General features: G+C 44.6%; 1 protein-coding gene across 1 annotated transcript in view; it reads right to left on the minus strand.

Moving 5' to 3' along the window:
• Positions 1-15,019, minus strand: part of FSTL4 (follistatin like 4) — a 535,417-nt gene that overhangs the window by 40,645 nt on the left and 479,753 nt on the right. The gene's annotated exons all lie outside the window — the stretch shown is intronic.

The raw sequence follows: 15,019 nt of genomic DNA on the forward strand, positions 1-15,019 counted from the left end.
AATACCAATTAACTATTTTTTAAACTATCTGGCCTGGCATTTTACAACACTTTAAAGTACTTGATTCAAAAATATATTCTCAATAGTTTGTCCTTCTTTCTGTGGTTTTTATTACCTTTATTATTTACATACATTTTAATTTATTCATTGAGCAAGTTGTTGGGTTGACAAATTACAGAGCTGAAGATTTAATTCCTTTACCTATGAAGAATAAATAACATAACATTTTTTATTTCTTCACCATTACTACACAATTACTAGAGATTTCTCTTAATCTCTTACTAAGGAAATACTTTGGTGTTCCATGCACTCCACTACATAGTAACTGATACCAAATACTTTTCACTAGATATGATAGGTGAATCATGGACAAGATTCATCTAGGTAATTCAATCAGTATACCTCATGCCTAATGCAAAGAGGCGAGATGGTTATTCAATCACCATGTTGTACTAATAGTTATTATTATTAGCTCTGTTAAGTCCCTAGACTTTTAACTGAAATTCCTTGCAAGCTGAGTCACAATAGGCCAGATTTTCAAGAATCTTTAGGGGCTCCTCTAACGTGCAGGGAGCCTGCTCCGACATGCTGTAATCCCAGTGCATTGGAGCACACTTGATTCATCGAGTCTGCCACAGCATGGAAATGAACACGCTCCAGCAGCCTCCAGCATCACGTGCATCAGTGATCCACACTGAAAAATGGAAGTGGGGTGTTTTAAATTAAAACTCATTTGACGAACTTTAGTTCAAAGCACCCTGCTGCCATTTTTCAGTATGTGGATACTGATACACATGATGCTCTGGGTGCTTTTAATTAGTGTGGCTTTTGGAGCTGTGCTAATTAAAGTACCACCCCCAATGCCTCCTGGAGCACGTGTATAAATGTCCTAGATGTGCACACAGGTTCTCAGTGGATTAACAAAAGCGCCCAAGCAGGTGATTTTAATGGAAAATAGGTGCCTATGTATGTGTATGTGCAGGTACCTGTTTATTAGGACCTGGACCAAAACCACTAAGGTTATGTAGCCAGTAGGGCTGTGCAAAATTCCCGTGGCTGTTTCATTTAGTTTCGGATTCGGACATTTTGGCAGCTGAAACACCGCATCTGAAACAAAAAGCAAGGCTCCAAAACAGCTCTGAAACTAAACAGATCCATCCAAAATGTTTTGGATGTTTTGGACTGTTTTGGAGGCAGGCTTGCAGGGAAAGAGAAACTAAGAAGACGGAGGAACAGGAAGGGGGAAGGACTTGTCTGATACTGACGTCTGTAGCTAGCCAGTGACAACAATCTATCCCTGAGGTCCCTTCCAATCCCAGTGCTCTGGGGGAGGGACAGAGAAGCACCATAAAAGGCTGTTTGTGAACTGCTCTCTGCCATTTTGCAGCTGCATCTGTGTCTGTAGCAGCAGTAGCAGTAGAGTAGCAGAGAGCAGCATCTGTAAGCTTGCAGCTTGGTAGTGCCTTCCTACCAGGTTGTAGCCAATCCTTTCCTATTTACCCTTACCTACCCTCCCTATTGTTATCCCTTGCAACTTTTCCCCCCCAAAATCCTGTTGTTTGTTTTTATTCCCCCACTCCCACCCCATCAAAAAGCAGTGCTTTGCCTGGCAGTGTCCCATCACTGTGCACTGCAGGAAAACACTACACATACATTACACACACACTCACACAGACACACATTTTTTTCCAGCACATGAAATATGAAGTGTTCTGGAAAGCCCGGTGCCAGGTCTTCTGGCAGGGGAGCCAGAGGGGGCAGAGGGAGAGCTGTAAGTTCCCCCTCCCCCAAACTTAGACTCTTTCCTAGCACTAGCAGGCATGAGGCTTGTGGTGCTAGTGGCAGCAAGGAGGTGGGATCGGTGCCTGCATCTGCACCCCCTCCAATAACACCAGCCATAATAATAACCACCATCATGACAAACAGCACCAGCATGACAGTATCCTCCACCCCCATTTCAGTTCCCAGCCTGAGCCTTCCAGTGCCAGAGGAGGAGCTGGATCTGGAAGCAGGGGACCTGAGTGCCCTAGCAAAAGAAATTCTGGGGACTGAGGAGGAATCTGAATTAGTGCTCCACGCCTCTCCAAGTTCCCCTAGAGCCAGGTCTCCTTCCCCAAAAGGCAGTTCAGAGGAAGCTGATGTTTAGGTTGTGGAGGCAAGTGGCTCAGCTGAGTCCTCTCCTCCTGCTGCTGTGCCTCTGCCTGCTAAGGAGGGAGAAAAGGCAGCATCCATACATGCACCCGCACCCCAGAAGCAAGGGTGTAGTGTGGTCTGGCATCCTTTTGAGTTAGCAGATGACCCCACATATGCTCTCTGCTTGCACTGCTGAGCCAAAAACAGCTGGGGTAAGGGAACGAAATACATGAGCACCATGGGGATGTTGATGCATCTCCACAGGCACCACCCCCTTGCCCTTGCTCCTCAGTCTAGCATCAGTGTGAGCATGCCCAAAAAGGAGTCCCCCTCTTGCTCCAAAGCCCCCATCCCCAAGAAGCACAGGCAGGCCACCCTGGAACAGTGGGGGAAGACAGACAGAAATGGGAGGCATGTTGCAAAGGTGAGTGAGATCACCCAGAGCACTGAGGAGATGCTTGCTCTGGATGGCCAGCCTTCTCCCTAGTTAAGCGGCCAGGGTTCAGGCAGCTCATGGCACTTGTGGCCCCATCCTATCAAGTGCCTACATGCACCACCTTTAGCAGGACAGCGGTGCCTTCACCTTATGAGGCATGCAGATAGTACTTGAGGGAGGAGCTGCACAAGACAGGTCCACAGGTGGCCTTGCACTTCACCTTGGATATCTGGAGCAGCTGGGGTGGAGATCATGCCTACCTCTCCCTAACAGGGCACTGGTGCTATTAGCCAGGCTGTCGGTGGGCTCTCCTTCAAGCTGAGATGATGGATGATTCCCACAAAGCAATGGAGATCATGGTGGCCATGTACTGCATTGTGCAGGGGTGGCTCATTGGGCAGGGTGCCCTCACCCATGGGTTCATGGTCACCAGCGTTGGGGCCAATATAGTCAAGGCCATCCATGATGCCAGCTTTGTTCACCTTGAGGAACACCAGCTGCTCCACCAAACCTGGATCCAAGGAGGTGTGGTGGGGTGTCACAACATCCTCAGCAATGCTAAACACCCTCTCGCTTGGAACACTGGTTGGTGGACAGAACAGGTGTTCCCAGGCAACCGTGGCCAGATCTGGCTGTGGGTTGCCCAATAGGCCAAGGGGTCACAGTCCAGCTGCTCCAGATGTCTGACATGAAGTGCAATGCCACCTGCGGGCCTGTCTTGTGCAGCTCCTCCCTCAAGTACTCCCTGCCTGCCTCATACAGGGAGGATACCACTAACCTGCTAAAGGTGCTGCGTGCAGGCACTTGGTAGGATGGGGCCATGATCTGCCTGAACCCTGGCTGCTCAACTAGGGAGAAGGGCTGGCCATCCAGAGCAAGCCTCTCCCCAATGCTCTCAGTGATCTCACTCGCCTTTGCCTGCGATTTATGACACACTACAACCTGCCTGACATCTGACTCCCAAGGTAGCAGGGATCTCTCCACTTTTAGCTGCTACATCCCCCTTCCCTCCTCCCCGCAGCCTGTCTCTCACCTCCTGATGCCTCAATTTACATTTTCACTGACTGGCTTTCTTGCCTGGACTGCATGCCAGCCTCTGGCTTCTTTACTATCCTTTCCATCTGGGAAGAGCACACATGGAAACTGGTGATGCTTCCTCAGTTTGACGAAGGGTTTTAAACCTGAAAGCCCATGCCTTGCAGATGGCATCCCAGGCAGCTACACTTACATGGCGCCTCACAACTCTACTGCAACCAGCAAGCCTCAAGCCTCTCAAAGATCTTACAGGCAAGTGCATGTGTGTGGTGACTGGAGGTTATAAGGTGCCTTCTACCCACCTTTCACCAGGGAGGTCCTCGGTTCTGGCATTTTTGGGGGGCTGCCAGGCCACTGGCAGTCCCACCAGGCCTTCCAACCCTGGCAAGGTACAGTTTTAGGTCATGCCCAAACCTGGGGCCTACTCCTTCCCCATAGCCCCAGCCCATACCTTCAAGTTCATCCTGGCATGGGAGCTCAGCAGGGAGATGTTCTTCCCCTGCTGGCTGGTGATACAGTAAGTGCCACCTCCAGCGCTGAGAGAACAAGGCCTACCATCATCCCTACTATTTTCATCCCACTGCACACTAACACACACACAAAGTCTCATGTCACAAGTTTTGCTTTCAGCAGTTTGAGGTGCTGTTTCCCACAAACCATTGCACCTATCTCCTTGAAACTTGGCAGACTTCATGGCCTCAGAAGGGGCTAGCATTCCTGCAAGTTCATCTGAATCAGGCAAGAAATGACAAAGTTATAGGCAGCTTTGTTTCAGTTCCATAGTTTCATAGCTGGTAGGGTTGGAAGGGACCTGAGCAGATCATCAAGTCCAACCCCCTGCCTTGAGCAGGAAAGACTGCTGGGGTCAAACGACCCCGGCTAGATGATTATCTAGCCTTTGTGATACCCCATTATATCCTATGGCTGAAACATTGAAACAGCACTGAAATCCAAAACAGTTCTGAAACAGTTCTGGCTGAAACAAAACGGACAGCGATTCGAAACACCACAACAAATCACTGTCCCTCTGTAATGCTGAATCTGAACAAAACCAAAACACAGTCATTTTGCACAGCCCTGCAAAACACTGAAATGAAACACTGTCCCCCCAAAACGCCAAATCCAAAACCAAGATGATACACAGCTATTTCACACAGCCCTAGTAGCCAGTTAGAAAGGGTCAGAAACTTTTCTTATTTTCTTGTAACCCAGGTGAAATTCACTCCAGTGGTTCACATCCTATGTTGCCAGTCTTGGCCATTTTCAATGGGCCTAGGCTAAGGTGCAGAAGTGTTGTTGAGTCAAAGGTCCAAAACCTGTTTCCATTGTATAAACTTTTGCAGATGTGACAACTAGCTTGGTCAAAAAGGAAAGGACGCCATCAAACTGAATTAAAGCACAAAGCCTAAAAGGAGATAAGGGAAGACCGTACATTAAATAATCCATATACACTATATCATAGCTTTATCTTAAAATACTAGCAGTAGTGCCTGATGTAACCATATGTATTAGATGATATTTTGCTATAAGATATATTTTTGTTAAGACGCTTAGATAATTTGTAAAAACAAAAATAGCCGTGTCAGAGAAGACCATCAACTAATGTAAATAGTAATAATAATAATTAATAATAATAATAATAAAACAGGCCAACACTCCACAATGAAGAACGAAAGGAAATAAGAAACCCTCTCTCTTTCTTTCTCAAGGATATAAAGCCTAACTAATTGATAGCTTCTAAGTCCACCACAGATATGGTTTAGACCAGTTCCAAAAGTTTCAGTGAAACAAAAAAAATATTAAATAAAACCAATCAGAGATCATTTATTAGACTATTAGAACCAGCCATCTATAAATACTGGGCACAGGCAGAAGAGAAATTTGGAAAACTCAGCAAATTCAAGAAGACCAGCTGCATGCCACCCTCCTCCCACTTCTTGAGTCTCCCCAGCCTGTATAGGTAAGAATTTATGCTGTGTTGTCACAGGTAGCCATGTAGACTTTGGGATAAATGCTTGTTTTCATGTTTTAAAGTGCAAGCAAATAAAATATTGGGCTGTAGACCTGTTGCTGCCTATTGTATCAATAGCCTGGCCACAAGGTTACCTGTAATCTGGATAACACCTATTACTGGCCTCTGGAGCTGTCCTTTCTTTAAGCTTCATTGATTGTGAAGGTAGGTTCAGTTGCTTGATAAGATAGGCCACATAAGTAAGAATCACCAGTCTGTTAAACTGCTAGCCTCGTTCAATTTACAGTTTGCATTTTCTTCCAGCAGGGGAAAGAAGGAGGTTTTTATGGCCTGATCAGACATCCATGATTTAGTTCTTGCAGTGCAGCAAAGAATTAAGCCCCTCCTCTACCATATTTTAGAGAGTATTTCTTGAGAGGGGAGATAAACATCATTTTTATTGGTTACACTTCAGGTTTGAAGTAGTTCTTGCTAAGGGAGCTGGGGATCATCAGGGAAGAACAAGCAGCAATGTTTACCTGGAGAAAAATGACAGCACTTCTCTCATGATTTCAGGAAGAGCTTTCAATGCAGGGATGTAAAGAAAGACCTTCACTGTTTTGAAGGTAGATAAAAAATGACGGCACACTATAGTTACTTAATGTGTCCCATGGTAAGAATTCTTTTTTTCTACCACATTCACAGAAGGGGGATACATAGTTGCAATATGGAAAGAAAAGTAGTTTCAGGTACAGAGGAAAGGATATTATTTTTATATGTCAATAAGGAACTACATGGTAATATAGACAAAGTAAAAGGACTTGCACGCGGGTATGTATAACTAGAACATGCACCAAATGCTTTATGCACTGCAGCACTCCTTACGGTGTCCAAAGAGAAACAAGTGCACAGTTGGCTCTTGGAGCAGGTCTGCAACCCCTGTAACAGCAGCAACTGTTCCTTAATCTTAAAATTAATTTTTAGGGAGAAGGGTGGTAGGGAGGGGATCATGATTCTTTAGCTGCTTTTCTAATCCTATGTTGAAAACACCAATGATATCAAAGCTGACTGCTGCACATCTCTTAATGATGATTTGAATCATCAGACTATTTTCAATATTTTCATAAATAATGACTATTTAGTTTGAAGGATTCAGCTGGACAATCAGCAGGAAAAAAATGTTCTAATTCTGTATGTCTTTAAAAATCCTGGGCATTTCTGGCACAAAGAATGCAGCCTTTGTGCCTTTTCAAGAACTTGTCAAAATTAGTCTGTCTTGCAGGGACGTAAATCTGACTCGTTGATGGAATCTTAAAGACAGTAGCAGGCTGCTGTGTTTCATGATTCAATGGTTACATTTCTGTCAGTTTTTCACTGGGAAATACTGGGAATCATGAAACAATTTACAGAGTCTTAGTTTGGCAGAACCATATTCCCAGGGTTAAGTTTATACAATCCAATTTCCTTCCTCATAGAATCCAAATAGCCTCCATTGGAATCAGTGGAATATACCCATGCCGTAGGGGTAAGAGGAGGACTATGATCAGTTTTACAGAAGAACATAAGTGAGTTCAGTGCTTAAGTCCTAGTACAAAGAAATCACTAAGAGCATGCCTAGACATTCAGCAAGGCTGGGGAGAGGTAGATTGAGCTAAAAATGACCATTCAAGCTAAGGTACGATGGGATGGGGAGGTTGGTGGAAGGGAAGTTTGGCAGGAAGACAGGGGATGGGGTCTGCAGGGGGGATTAGGAGCCAGTTAGCATCCACTAAGAGGAGCATGGGGGGGGGGAAGAATCTGTGGGGGGGTTGGGGGGCAAGCAGGGTCTGCATGGGGAACTGGGGGGGCAGGCAGGGTCCATTGTGGCTCGTGGGAACAAGGGGTTCATGGGGTCTACAGGGAGGCTTGGGGGAATGAAGCGTTTTCTCTCCTACCCCTCAGGAACCAGGGTTTATCTCTTATTTTTAACCTGCCCCCCACCCCACCCCAGTCCACCCACCCCGGAATAGGAAGCATGTACTCTACAATAAATGGTTTGGGGCCTTTTTGAGCCATTTCTTGTTTGATGCCCTTCAAACTTTTGATTATTTGGGGGGCAATGTTCTGAGAATTCAGGAGCCTTCAGGCACGAATGATGTATTAAGCATGGCTTAAGGTTTTATTTTGGCATGTCAGTTGTTGGAGTTCGTTGCTTGCTGTGAAACTATAGGGTTAAATCAAATACACTCTGTCAAATACAACATGTCCCAGCTTAACAGAGCTGAGACAGATTGGTCTGATCATTATACTGAAAACCAAGAATTACTAGTTCTATACCCATTCTCGATACTGAATTCTCCTGTAGTCTTGAACAAATCATTTAAACTTCTCTGATTCAACACACCTACCTATGACAGAGGGAGGACAATAATATGTAGCCACTACACAGAGTTTTTTGAAGTATTTGCTTCACACAGTGACACTAAAGGTAAAGAAGTTAAAAGTGTATCTAAGCGATTTAGGAGCCTAAGGGTCCCTCCAGACATGCAGGTAAAGGCCCAATGGGATCTGACGTGCCATCCACATAATCGTGCTTCCTGCCACACCACATGCACATAGCTGGAGGTGGGATTGTGATTGCACATCAAATCCCATTACACCTTATTGCTGGTGCAGAGGGAGGCCAGGATTGTGACCCTGGGCTCCCCTTGCACCAGGAAGTTGTAAGCTCCCATGGCTGGGAGCCCCCACAGCTGACAGCACTCCCAGCTGCAAGGCAGCTTCTGCTACTGGGAGCGCCAACATCTGATCTGGGCTCCTAGCCCGGGGGGGTGCACCTGGCCACACATTTAGTTAATGGTATCATAGAAACCAGCCACAAAGTTATTCCACATTTTTTGGATGGAATAATCCAGCCCCAGAGGAGGCACACCCAGCCCTAGGGTCAGTGAGGACACACAGAACTTCTGGAGGGACTGGACGCATTTAAATCAGCTGGTCCTGACGATCTCCACCCAGAGCACTGAGGGAATTAGCAGAGGTTATTGTGGGACCCCTGGCATGGCTTTACGAGCACTAGTGGTGCTCTGGCATGGTGCCAGAGGACTGGAAAAGGGCCAACATGGTTCCTATTTTCAAAAAAAGGGAGGAAGGAGGACCCAGGAAACTATAGGCCAGTTAGTCTTACCTCGATCCTGGGTAAGCGTTTTGAGAGAATTATCCTGGCGCATGTTCACGATGGGCCAGCAGGGGAGGTTATGCTTAGGGGCAACCAACACGGGTTCATTAGAGGCAGGTCCTGTCAGACCAACCTGGTGGCCATAGTGATGCATTACGGCAAAATAGCATCTATGGGTGTCTATATGTGACCAGCAGCTACTTTGCCATAGTGGCGTGTTTCCCCGTTTTTGCCATGGTGAAGTAGCTGCTCAAAATAACCGTCTGCTGTACATATGGTGCAGTATGGGTGGTTACTACACCATGCGTTAGTACTTCCAAAAGGAAGTACTACCATATGACACAGTAACAACGTCGCTGTAGGGCAATGTGTAGATGTGCCCCTAGGTTCTTAAATTCATTGAGATTAATTGGGGGCTATGCTTAGCGGTTTTTCACATATGCAGGGGTTTAATCGGCCCTAAATTCTCACTGCCTACACAGTGCTTTGCAAATATTGCCCAATTAATACTCTCACAATCTTGGTAGAATGTTTTGCATGATACTAGATCATTTTGGGGCTGATCCAGTTCCCATTGCAGTTAATGGCAAAACTCCCACATACTTCAATGGTGCAGGATTATGCCCTCTGTAAACAAGGTACTAGCTAGCAAAGTAGAGGTTGCTTAAATCTCCTTATTTCTTTCTTAATAGCCTGGATCCAAGGCATTCACATAGTTTATTAGCAGCTCTGAGAACAGAACATATTTACATTGCAAAAGGTAGCTATGAGGTACCCTAGAAACTGAATCAGTGTACTCCGTTAAAATTGGCTTATCTTGAAATTATGGCCCAGTGTACATCTTTTTTTCCAGAATGATTAATGGGGAAATTACGTTCTCTCAACTTCAAAATCTGTGCTATAGCTCCATTTTTGTTTTCTTCCCATAACTTGCTATTGTTCCTTTCCATTTTAAGTTTTATTTATATTTCCTTGTCTTTTCATAAAATCATTGCATATACAAATTATTGCATATAAGTGCTTTGTGCTAACCAGGAAATTGCAGAATGCATGTTTATTATCCTTGCTATAAATTAATACATTCCATGAAAGCACATTTTATTTTAAACTTGCAAGGACTTCAGCTCCAGACTTTGGAATGTATGGACTATACTCTGCCATTTCCCTTAGTGAATGTATATCATTACTTTGTCTGCAGCCAAAGGCAATATAATATGCTGTTACATTAAGCAAAGTGGTAAAGGAACAGTGCTCATTCAAGTGAGAGATTAGGTAGACAGACTTATCTGTAAAGGACCTGATTCTGCAGCACTTGCTCATGCAGAGTAATAGCTAATTTGTGAGTGGACTCATTAATATCATTCTTCCCCAGTAGTAAGGCACAAGTCACTCTGTGAAAGGCTGACAAAATCAAGGCCCAAAGCAGTACATTGCTACTATAGCATCTGTGTATTTTAGTTTTTATTTAAACTAATCATTTATCTCAGGTGTTTTAATCCTTTCAGTTCACCAATGAAATACATTTGCAGCCCCTCTCAATTCTATTGGATGCCAAGTTAACAAAACATTGCATTGTTTAAAAGATATCTCCCCTATTAGAAATGTCTCCTACAAGGTCCTTATAATTGGACTCAAAATCCAATGGCCCTTAGTAACCATTTTCATGGAGTACAATATTATGACTTATGCTGATGTTTTCCAGAGTACAGGAACCAAGCAAAATTATTCCCTACACTCAGTGGTCTCTTGATATGCAAACTATCAATTTTCATAGCTGATTACAATTTTACAAGATTCTGTATTCTCAGCAACTCTTTTTGGTGGAACAGATAAACTGCTTTTTCTCATTCAACTCAGTAGATACAGTATAAACTTTTCAAGTGATATCAGTTTGCAGAAAAAGAATATCATTTTCTAGGTACTCCTTTTCCCTGCTATCAAAGATACACCGGCATGGGAGATTCACGTGGCTTAGTTTTCATTCTAGAGCCTTCTACTCTCTGAATTTCCTAAACTTCTTTTCTTTATAAAACATTAGGGTCTTTTACCATTACTGCATAAGTTGCGTAAGATTTAAACCTTGATGTTGATCTTAGAACAGATGCATCAGGTCAGGTGTGACATATCTGCTACACATATGACAGAGATTCAGTGGGAGGTGTCTTATGTTTGTGGCACAAAATGCATCAGCTGATATTGCTTATCCAATATTTAGGGTGGTCTTCAGCTCTCCCTTCTACTAGCATTTTTCTATGTCAAAATTAGTGTATATTTCTATTTACATTTTATTGTTAATAAACAGCGTTCATCGTGTCATCAGTGGTATCACTAAACATGTGAGCAGGTATTACCAAGCACATCTAAAAACACTAACTAACTACTAGATTCTGCTGCCATAGGCTGTGTGTAGACAAAACGAGGGGTGTGTGTGTATGACACTAAAGCAGGCTAAATGCTTCTGCACCGCTTTAATGGTGTTTGTGTTTGCATACCTCGGTGCCGTATTGTGCATTAATTCCTCTGTAGGAAATTAGGCAGCGTAATGTGCCTTAAATGACTTGGGGCTCAGCAAACAAACTCCTCCAAGGAGTTTTAGTTTGCTGTCCCTACAGCCATGGAGCAAAGCACCGGGCTCCGTGCAGCTCTGCAGGAAGCCCTGCAGGCAGCCTGGCAGCAGCCTGGGAAAGCTGGCTCCACCCAAGAAAAGTGGCAAGCCTGATTCCCCTCCCCCCCACCACCCAAGCCTGCCTTTCTGAGCTGTGCAGGGGCGTAGTGCTTCCCTCCGTGGCTGCAGTGCCCCCCGGGACTGCCCAAGGTGGGAGCCTGCAGGCCAGTTCCCCCTGGGAAGGGAGGTGCCACTGCTGTGGAGGGAAGCACCAACCCTCCCCCCCAGCCCAGGGACTGCTCTGCCCACCGGCAGCTCAGTCTCCCCTCCCCACCAGAGAGGCAGGTAAATCAGCAGGGTGGGGTGCATGACACAGGCGTTTAATCAGCCCTAAATTGAAGCGGTGTTGTTTAAAACCCACCACTTCAATTTAGGGCCCCTGTTTCATCTATACATGCCTAATGAGAGAGGATACATGCTCTAGATTTTTTAAATCAGGACATCTGGGTTCCATTCCTGCCCAAACCACTGGTTTTCTGTTTGACCTCAGAAAAGTCCTGTAATTTGTTTGTGCCTCTGTTTTCCCACATGTAAAATGTGTCATTTTAGTTACTACCTCTGATGGGTTATGAAGCTTGATTCATTATTGCCTGTGATATACTTAAAGATCCTGGGAAACCATCTATGGAATGAAAGCTGTGAAACTTGTAGTCTGCATCCAGGAGCTGCTGGTAAGAAAAATGTACATAAACCTTGCATTGAGGTCCCCAAGTCCCTGGCTACAAAAATAGAGCACAGGAACAATAATATCTGAAGTATGGTAGAGTCAACAACAGCAACAAAAAATGCCTAATACCGTGCCATGGTACAAAGCCACAAAACTACTAATATATCTTAGGAATGACGCTTACTCTAATGGCAGTGTTGTGCCTTCTTAGGCAAAACAAAATTAGCTGATCTAATGAAGTGGAAAGCCAATCCAATAATTCAAAGGGAGGCCTAAGGAAACAACATGTTTATCTTGATTCTGAAGTTATCTATTTGGATAGAAAGGGAAGGACGATATTACATTTCTCTGAAGTCAAAATTAAAACTTCTATATTCCAGTGAAATTCTAGAGAGGGCTTCTGGTTTCAGACAGGACCTTTTGACTGCTATGGGGTGACAAAAAGGGGACTATAGTGAAAAGCTTATTAATGTAGTCGGATTAAAGGAAATCTTTTTTTAGATGTATCAGCAAATGAGATTAACATCTAGTGCATCTAAAACAATACAGATCACTCCGCAACTAAACCCTGAATTGAAAGAACATTTCATTTAACAAATAGTTCAAATCTGGATCTGGAATAGGTTCTAACCGTCATGCCTCAAGCTTATCTTTCACATATTACATTACATGGCAATGATACATTTCTAAAAGAAAAAAACAGAAGATCTGAAATCTAGTTGGAGGATGGCTATTAATGGTCAGATAAAGTCCATGGAACTGAGGCCAGTACTTCTTTCTCGTATACATGGTAGAAAGCAATTAAGATACCACGTTCTGCAGCTGGGAACTAAATATGCTTCCCCACTGTCAGCGATTAATATTACCTTTGCATAACCAGTTGTCACTATGCAATAAGTCAACATATAGCTAAAGGGAGACAGATGACTAACCAGGCTCAAAGGAAAGAAAATGATACAAAAGCCAAATGCCACCTGGCATGTAAATCATGGTAAAACTTAGAGGAGTAGAGCAGAACATATATACTCTTTTTGTTGCTGTTATTTGCTGGTAATCCCAAAGGTGAACTGAAAGGAGGCATCCAGGCCTGTTAATGTACCACTTGTGTTTCTGAAGAAATGACTCCATCCTCTCCTGCCTCCATCTTGCCAACAATATTTAATGGCTGCTTTTGCACCTGGGCAGTGACGGCAGACAGCACGGTGGCAGGGGTGGCTTGGCCAGCAGCTCCCATTCTTGGTCCCCCTCTGGATTAGCACATGGAGCTGTTACCCTACTTGCTCATTCCTGCTTATGCTACGGGGCTGCGGTTTTAGACCAGAGGGCTCAGTAAGATTCACGAGGCGATATCTCCTCTCTCTCTTTGGAATTGTATAGAGCTCCCTGCTCTTTTCACAAAAAATTGTTGCTGTATTGTTAGTTATAACCCAGACTAACATGAACAACATAGCAATGTGACATTTGATTATTTAAAACTGATCAACCAGTTCATTCAAAGTAATGTTCTAGTTCAGTGGGGGCCAACTTTTCGGCAGGCATACCACAAACGAATCCAAGACCCTCCCTGAGTGCCACTTCGATCCCCTTCCCCTGCCTGATCTGCTGCCTTGCTTTCTGCCCCATTTGCCACAGTCAAAAAACAAGGAAATCTAAGAGTTGGGAGTTTCTGAGGGGTGCCTTGCATCTCACAAGGGATGCCTTGAGTCTAAAAAGGTTGAGAACCACCAGCCTAGAGTGGACTGCATCTTAACTGTTTCAATAATGTTATAAAGATGTTACTTGAAATTCTCTTGGGACTCTACATATGCTGCCTTGTTTCTGCATCCGTGTTTATCTTCCTATTTCTGAGCTGAGAACACTGCTTGCTTTATGTAGGAAATAGAGGTTGGCAACAGGAACAAAGCCAATGGCTCAAGCCATCGTATACGGCTGCATTATGGTCATGCGCAGGTGAAATGGTGAAACATTTTTGGGAGAATGAGGTGTTTGTTTAAACATGCTATGGAGATGGTTTGATTTGGATGCAGTTTTGATGTCACACAGGCAGGGGGGATGACAGAAACCTGCCTGATTTCCTGCCCACTTCCCCCCGGCTCCTCTGGAGCCTGGCAGAGAGCCTCCTTCCTAGGTGTGGGGCTCCTGGGTAGCTGGGCTCCTAGGTAGTGTTGGATTCAGGGCTCTGTTTTGCTTCAGGGAAAATGTCAATATTTTATATTTATTGCTTGCGCTGGAACCAAACCAACTGCAGAGACTTTATCATTCTCTGCAAAAGGGAATTACCGTTCTCTGTTCAGATCCAGTGCATTCAGGCAGGGGTGCATTAAGGGTAGAGGGACAATTGATGCAGTTAATTATACAGACTGTAGTATTTGACTGCTGCTAAATTTCTCTCTCTGTCACAGTGGGCATGTGGTTGGTGCAATGATGGCTCAACCTTCCCAGCCCCCTATGTGTTTTGGAGCAGTGTGGTGAGCGCAGGAAGGATCCTTGCTGCTGAGCGCAGTCCTACATTTCACAGCTGGTGCATAACTGGTGCAGGCAAGACAACTTCCGGGCTCTTGTCACCATTTTGGTAAAGCTGATACTCTTTTGGCTTGGGTGTGTGTCGGCTTCCTGAATCTGAGTAGGCGTTGCCACACTGTTGTGGTGCTGCTTCTCCATGTTGCTCCCTTTTCTAAGAGCTGCAAAACCACAGGCGTAGAACTTGTGGCTAGCACTGTGGTTCCCTGCAGCTTAAAGCACAGCCTTTCCCATATCTCCAATGCTGCGGGCACTAGGGTTTACCCTTTATCTCTCTGCCTAGTTGAAGCACACACTACTCAAGCTTTGAAAAGGTTTCTAACATAACTGCTCTTTAAGCGGCACAAGGAATATACAGCTCCCAACGCACAGTATAACACCGGGATGCATTTCCCTGCCTCAGTTTCCTCACCACTCTTTTTAGCTTAAGTCGGAGTCTTTTGGGGAACATGAGA

This window comes from Alligator mississippiensis, chromosome 9 (assembly GCF_030867095.1).
Source record: "Alligator mississippiensis isolate rAllMis1 chromosome 9, rAllMis1, whole genome shotgun sequence".
Taxonomy (NCBI): domain Eukaryota; kingdom Metazoa; phylum Chordata; order Crocodylia; family Alligatoridae; genus Alligator; species Alligator mississippiensis.